At 52.9% G+C, this 7,694-nt stretch overlaps 1 pseudogene; it reads right to left on the bottom strand.

The window, feature by feature from the left end:
- Positions 1-6,057: 6,057 nt before the first annotated feature.
- Positions 6,058-7,242, bottom strand: LOC114637005 (annotated as a pseudogene).
- Positions 7,243-7,694: the final 452 nt, after the last annotated feature.

Genomic DNA, 7,694 nt, shown 5'->3' with positions numbered 1-7,694 from the left:
GTTGCCTGTTCTCCTTTGGTCCCTGTCTGCAGTCACCCTGTTGGGAGGAGCTAAGGTGGGAGGAGTAAGGAGGAGGAAGAGGAGGAGCTAAGGGAGAGAGAACCAGAGAGAGGGGAACATGGAAGTGGGCGTGTGCCTGTCTCTAGCAGTCAAAGGTACTTGATATATCTAGGTTGGGTATTGGGTTACACCTTTGACTGTGTGGTCATCTTGTTATTGAGCATTACCAAACATATAAAGCCTTTGATTAATCTTTAAGCATTAGAGTCTCATTCCTACCGGGCCCAAGTGGATGGCAGGATGGTCTGGGCACAGCCAAGCTTTGTGGAGACAGCGTGGAAGATTGGCAGAGCCGTCTCCCAAACTGGCATCTCGTGGGTTCCAGGGCCGGTGTTTCTGGCTGGCCATTTCTAGTTGTGGCGCGTGTGGCCTCTGGCCACTTCCAGCTGCGGAGCATGGTGGCCTGAGCTAAGCAGAGCTGCCACCACGTAGATAGTCAGCCCATTCAGCTGCCTTCATTAAATAACCAACACAACATCACCTAACAGTGGGAGTCTCCATGAAGATTGTGTCACCCTGAGGACATGGCTATATTAATAAAACCAGGCAGCATGCAAACATACCAGAGGTTACAAACAAGACTATCAGGCTGGGGCCACTATGTGATAGAGTACTACTTTGGCATGGTGAGGGCTCACGTTCCATCCCCGCCATCTTAATAAATAAGCTAGCCTACATCTGTTGGGGATGTAGTTCAGTGGTTAGCACTTCCCTAGCATATGTGGGGTCCTGGGCTCCATCCCTAGGACTAAACCCCATCCCCTACCCTGAACCCACCATGTCCAGGGGTCACTCAACCCTGAGGGCTTGAGTCTGATCCTCTATGGTACAAGAAGAGAAAACACTCCCCTGAGTTGTGTTTGACCCCCACATGTATGCCGTGTGCCCCCCACCCCTGCCCAGAGTATAATTAAGAAAAGCAAGAGTAAGGGGTTCATGAGCACTCACTGCCCTTCCAGGAGACCTGAATTTGCTTCCCAGCACCCACACCGGGTGGCTCAGCAACTTTCAGGGTGGAACTAGATATGGGCCCTGTGCCACCAGCACCGTCCAGACTGGGGAATGCAGCCCTGGCCTCCAGACCTCCACCTTCAAGGCCTGTCTTGAGAGCCTGTTGCCATGGCAAAAGAGACTCCAACTCTCCAGAGGACCTCTGCAGTCAAATGACACTTCAGTGATGAAAATTACCAGTCCCCAAAGGCTTGCCACTGAGTAGAGAAAGCTTCAGACTTGTTTCTGTGCCCTCCCCTGTCCCCTTCCCCAATAATATAACCCTTTCAGGAACTAGACAGCAATACATTGAGCCAGGAAGATCAAGACTTTAGTGGCCACAAAACTGGGCTCTATGAGTCTCTCTCTCTCTCTCTCTCTCTCTCTCTCTCTCTCTCTCTCTCTCTGAAAAGTCAGAGCCAGCAAGAAATTCAGCATGTAAGGTCCTTGTAGCCAAGCTCAATGACCCAGTTCAGTGCTTGGGACCACGCACGGTAGCACACAGTGACTCCCACAGTTTGTCTTCTACCTACCCTCATGTTATGGCATGCACACCCCTCCAATGAGATGAATACACATGGAATAACGAGATTAAACAGAAATATTAATGAAGACAGACAGAAAGATACTTCCACTTCCTGGTGTCCCTCACCTTGCACCCTCCTTCCCTTTGTCTTGATAACAGCATGAGCACCAGTGGCTGCAGGCTTCCTGAAAGAGAGAGGAGACAGCTATGCAGTGCATCCAGCTGGAGAGTTGTGCGAAGACCAGAGCTGCCGGCCTCCTCTACAGTGGGAGCTGGGCCCTAGGTGAGGGCTGCTCCCAGGACAGGCTCCACAGGAAGAATATCACCTTCCTCATACCTTCATGGAAGTCACAACCCTGGCTATGGGCTTCCCTCACTCCTATGATGCCCCTGTGTGACTCAGAGCCTCTTACAACAGAGAGAAACAAGAGCTTCCCCCAGGGCAAGATCCCCGTCTTATCAGGTTGGTGTTCAAACAGCCAGACTGGTGTGAGGGCTTAGGGATGGGACAGAGGATTTGACAAGGCCACTTGTAGCACAGGGGCTAGGTGGAGGATGGATGGAAAGCTCCAGTCAGAGGGATGAGGTAGCAGGTTAGGGTAAGGGACTATCACACAGCCTTCTCTGCAGAGGGTCAGCTTTCTAAGGCTGCCCGGTCACTATGACCAGCAACTATTCAACTTTGCCATTCTAGTACCAAGGGTGACACAATGGGTGGACCATGTGGCAACAAAACTTTACTGACTTAGCAACATCTGGGATCACACAATGTTCATGTGTCACAGAATAGTTGTATTTTTTAAACAAATGGATTTTTTTTCAAAGATTTATCTTATTCATGAGTAGACTATGCCTGTCTTCACACACAGCAGTAGAGGGCATCGGATCCCATTACAGATGGTTGTGAGCCACCATGTGGTTGCTGGGAATTGAAATCAGGTCCTCTGGAAAAGCAGTCAGTGCTCTTAACTACTGAGCCATCTCTCCAGCCCCCAATAGTTGTATCGTCAATATCTATTGTTTTTATTTCTTGAGTTCATGTATGGTGTTTGTGTGAGCACAGGTGTTCATGTGCCACTGTGTTCACCATGGTGCCTGTGTAAAGGTCAAGGCCAACCTCAGCATAGGTCCTCACCTTCCACCGTCTCATCCATGGCTGTGTATGACAGGCTAGCCTTTCCTCCTACTCCTAGAGACTGTCCTGCTTCAGCCTCCCACCTTCCGTGGGAAGTGCTGGATTACAGACACTACTGCATCCAGTTTTTATATGGTTTCTGGGAACCCAAACTCAGGTTGGGTTGTTGGGCTTGTTCAGGGAGCAAATAAATGTCACTTCACAGCCCTGGCTGGACCAGGCAGCTCACAGGTTTAGTGTCTGCTGCTCTATAGAGGACTTGAGTTCAGTCTCCAGCACCCAGGTCACAACCACTTGTAACTCCAGCTCCACGAGATCCCAACCTCTCCTGGACGCACATACAAGTCAAAGCAGGGCTGGGAGCTGGGAGCTTTTGCTGCTGGCTTCTCCCTGGAATAGGGGCAAATCATGGGCATATGGGAGAACATGGGGCCCTGTAGCTCTACAAAGAGCAGATGCACCTGTTTTCCCTCACGGTGCCCCAGAGCCTGCCCGCCAACCACTCACAGAGGCTTCATGAATATGGCCTTGTCCTGTCCTGTGTCCACTGTGCGTCCCCACTCTCTACCCCCTGCCTTTCAGGGCTGGAAGTCTCAGGCATAGGAGGCTCCTACCATAGGCCTCTTCTCTTAGCATTTCAGCATTTTACATTTTATGTAGTTTTTGCTGATTGTGTGCCGTGACGCGTACGTGGAGGGCAGAGGACAAAATGTGTAGTCAGTTCTCTACTTTCACCATGTCAAACCCACGGGTCAAACTGAGGCCATGAGGCTTGGCAGCAAGAGCCTTTACCTGCTGAACTGTCACACCCACTTGACCTTCACAGAGCTGCTTGCCTGTGACCCTCAACCTTCAGACCCTTTTTTTTTCAAAGATTTATTTATTTTTTATTTATATGAGTACACTGCAGCTGTTTTCAGACACACACTAGAAGAGGGCACCAGATCCTATTACAGATGGCTGTGAGCCACCATGTAGTTGCTGGGAATTGAACTCAGGTCCTCTGGCAGAGCAGTCAGTGCTCTTAACCGCTGAGCTGAGCCATCTCTCTAGCGCAATCCTTCAGACTCTTATGAAGCAAACACCCATGGGTGTAGAACTCTCATAGTGAGCCAAGGCTAAAGGAGAGTGCAACAAACAGCTCTAGAGCTCCTGAGGCCTAGGAAAAGGCCTGCACTGGTACTGTTAGTAATCTGTTAAACTCCACCTCCACAGTCACCTGGCAATAGCCAGGTACGGTACGCTCCTCCCCACAGTTACCTGGCAACAGGGAGGTAACCCTGCCCACTATAAAAGGGGCTGCCTGGCCCCTCCCTCTCTCTTCCCTGCACCTGCAGGTTGTTGTCTCCCCTCCCCCCTTCCCTTCCTCCTCTCTCCACGTGGTCATGGCCTGCCTCTACCCTCTCTAGTCTTCTCTCCTCCCATTCTCCCACTCTCTTAATAAACCTCCCCTCGTGGAACCGTCTAGTCTGCTGTGATCTGTTACAAGCTGCACGTGACCTTTTAGGGACTAAAGTTGTACTACCATGTGCTGTCATGGTTTTCCTTTAAAAAAACAAGGCTGGGTGGTGGAGGCACACGCCTTTGATCCCAGCACTTGGAAGGCAGAGGCAGACAGAGCTCTGTGAATTCAAGGCCAGCCTGGTCTACAGAGCTCTGGGTCAGCTACACAAAAGAAACGTTGTCTCCAAGGGGAAAAAAGAGAGGAAGTCTACCAAAGTCCACGCACAATCCTAATTCTGAGCTGCATCTGGGACCCCAGCTCGCCAGCAGGCACCAAAGCCGCTCAGAGCCAGGGCTTCTGGTATGAGAGGGATTCGGGTAGTTGCTCATAGGATCCAAGTTCTCCAGCTCGGCTGCCTGTGAGCCCAGGATCTGGTCTTTGGCCAATCCTCGGAGCCCCTAAATTCCGCTCTTCTGCGATCCCAACTCACCCAATGTTCTGCTCTGAGGAATCGGCCATCAGAGTCCTGCCCACTAGGAGGCAGGGAGTAGTGCTGGAGGCCGGAGAGTGCTCTTAGTATGCTGGACGCGATGGGAGATGGGCACCATGCTCACTACAGTTGGTTTAGCCGGGCCAATAGCCGGGCCAGGAGCGCTGAGGGAAGGTGTAGCTTCAAGATGCCACTCAGAATCCTGGGCTTCTGGCTCCAGTCTGAGCGGGCTAAATAGTGCTGGGGAGAGGCGTGGCTATCATAGCACCCGCCCCTTTCAGCTGTAGAACACTTGGCAACTGGAATGCACCAACCGCAGGGGGGTTCGCTGCGCGCACCTTCTGGGAGGGTGTGACCTTGGGCCGCCCCGCCCCTGCGACGTGCTGAAGCCCACCCACTCAGCACCTCGGGAACCTGGAAGTGAGATTGCTTGGGGGAGCAGCGGGCGAGGCTGGTCGCTTCGGGGCAGGGCGGCCGGGAGCCGCAGGTGGTCTGGCCAGGGACCAGTGGCTCGCAGCAGCCAAGTTCTCGCAGCGGCCGTGAGTGGAGACTGGAGCTGGGGTTATGCACTGTGTTGCTACTGGGCTTCTGGGGTGTGAGAGCAGGATAAGGCCTGGAGGACGCGTGGACGCTGAGGGGGTTGAGTCTGGCGGGCTTACCGTGGCTTTGAGTGGCGGCTGAGGAGAGGACGTGTCTAAGGTGGCATCTGGGGGTCTCAGGAAGGCAGAGCCGAGGGGCTGTGCTAGGGAAAGGGACTTCTGCACTCGTGGTCTGAGCCTTCGGGTGTCGGAGCTGGGCGCTCAGAGAATGGAAAACAGTCTGTGGCAACCCGCTGTTGGGGGTGAAACGTGTCAAAGAGTGGGCCTGGAAAGACACGCAAAAACAGTTCCTCAGAGGGCCGGAGGAGGGGAGAGGAGGAGGAAAGGGAGATGACGGGGTGCAGCCTCTGGAGACTCGCCTCCGCCTTCCCCTCTTGATTCATCTTCTGACATCACACCTGGACAGCTGGGTGATCCACCAGGGCGAGTCCCAGCACCCTCTGGGTTCTGTCTCTGCCTTGATAGGCACATCACTTTATGCTCAAGAAAGGAGTAGCTGGACTCTAGGGGACGTTCCGGGGGCGGGGGAGAGAGTTTGGTTCTGACACCCTGTACTGCCTTTTAGAAGGCAGTTCTGTGACTCAGAAATGCCTAGACGGGGTATTCCATTCTGTGCTATTTGCAAGTTTCATCTGGCCATTTACCCAGCACTCACAGCTGCAAACTGAACTCTAAAACAGCCCCTTGCAAGCCAAGTTTGGAGGTTCCTACCTATCATCCTACACTTGGGAACCTGAGGCAAGAGGACTGGGAGTTCAAGGCCTGGTGAGGATGCTGGAATCCCTGGGCTTGGCTTGGGACAAAGACAAGACTTCACTGTCTTATGCTGCCTGTTTTCACGAAGTAGTCCCGGTTGGGCCCGATGAGAGCGTTGTAGGGGTAGCCATAATAGGCCAGTGTGTAGGGGTCACAGGAGTACACGTAGCTGGGCTGCTGCGCTACCGCCTCAGCTGAGCCACCACCACCCTTAACTGCCTTCTGGTAGCGGGAGTACTGCTCCTTGTCCACAGGCTTGGCCAGCATGACTTCTAAGCAGGAACTCTCCAGCTCCGTGCCATTGAGGTTATTCATAGCATGCACAGCATCCTCACGGCTAGTGAAGTGCATGAAGGCGTAGTCACAGATCTTCTTGACCCTTTCCATGCAGCCTGGGTTGAACTGGCCAAAGCTCCTCTTGATGGTCTCCTCGGTGGTCTCGATCATGAGGTTGCGCACGTAGAGAATCTTCACTGTCTGCATCACGTCTTCGTCCACATCAGTCTCTGGCTCGGCCCAGTCCACAGCTATCTGGTGGCCCAACAGTTGGATCCGACCCGGCATGAGCTTGCAGCGTGCCATTGCTGCGGCACGATGGCTCTCATACTCCACAAAGGCGAAGCCTCGGTTTTTCATCTTGTCTGCCGCACTGGCATAAACAATCACATTAAGCACGCCCTCGGTGACCTTGGTGATCTCCTCCAGGATCACCCCACGCTTCTTCATCTTGGAGATGCCACCGATGAAGAGGCGGCAGTTGTCTACACTGCAGCACACCCCCAGCAGACGGCCGGAGTGGATCTCATAGTTGTTGAGCTCACAAACAGCTCGCTTGGCCTCGTGCTTGTGGCAGTACATCACGAAGGCATAGCCGCAGTTCTTGCCATCGAAATCCATCATGAGGCACAGCTCATAGATGCGACCTATGGTCTCAAACACAGGTACCAGCTCATCTTCATACACATCACGTGGGATCTTGCCCACGAAGACCTCACAGCCACACTGGGGATGCGGGCCCTCCCAGCCAGGCGGGGGTCCACCATACTTGCGCTGCCTGTTCTCCTGTACCATGCTGTAGCCTGTGCGGTCCATCAGTGCCAACAGTGCAGCCTCGTTGGGTGCACCCGCCACACCCTCTGGTACCTTGGTGGAGGACCCCACTGTTGGATTGCTGTTCATGGTTGTGGTGGAATCTTCTGCAGTCATAATGTCAAAGGCATCCACAGCTGGTGGAAACCAAAAGTCACCAATTCAATTGGCCCTGGTTCTTTATATGGAAGGTAGAACAAGAGAATTCGTGAAGATTCAGGCAGCTCGCTTGGGATTTCTCCATCCAGTTCTTGAAGCGTCCTTTGAGGCAAACCCTGCTCTTGGTGCTCTGAGTTGGACAGTGAGGAAGGGTGAGTATTTTGCTACCTACAAGCGTAAAAGAAGAGCAAACCTATCTAGAGAAGCAAGTTTGCTTTGGCAGACAGGTTAGGCAAATAAAACACCCCTCTCCTTTTCTGTCCCCCACCCCTGCCTCAGCCCCCAAGAACCCTGCCTTTCTCTTCTATCCCTAGTTTTTCTGTCTGTCTGCATAGCTGCCTTTATCTCTCCTTCCTGTCTCCACACCAAGATGGGATTTGACTCCCTTCTTCCCCAGTAACCATATTATACAAAATATTCTGTGTGGCATAATTGTATAGGGGTAG

This window comes from Grammomys surdaster, unplaced genomic scaffold, assembly GCF_004785775.1.
Source record: "Grammomys surdaster isolate TR1022 unplaced genomic scaffold, NIH_TR_1.0 125124, whole genome shotgun sequence".
NCBI classification, from domain to species: Eukaryota; Metazoa; Chordata; class Mammalia; order Rodentia; family Muridae; genus Grammomys; species Grammomys surdaster.
This window is presented reverse-complemented; position numbering and strand designations above follow the sequence as displayed.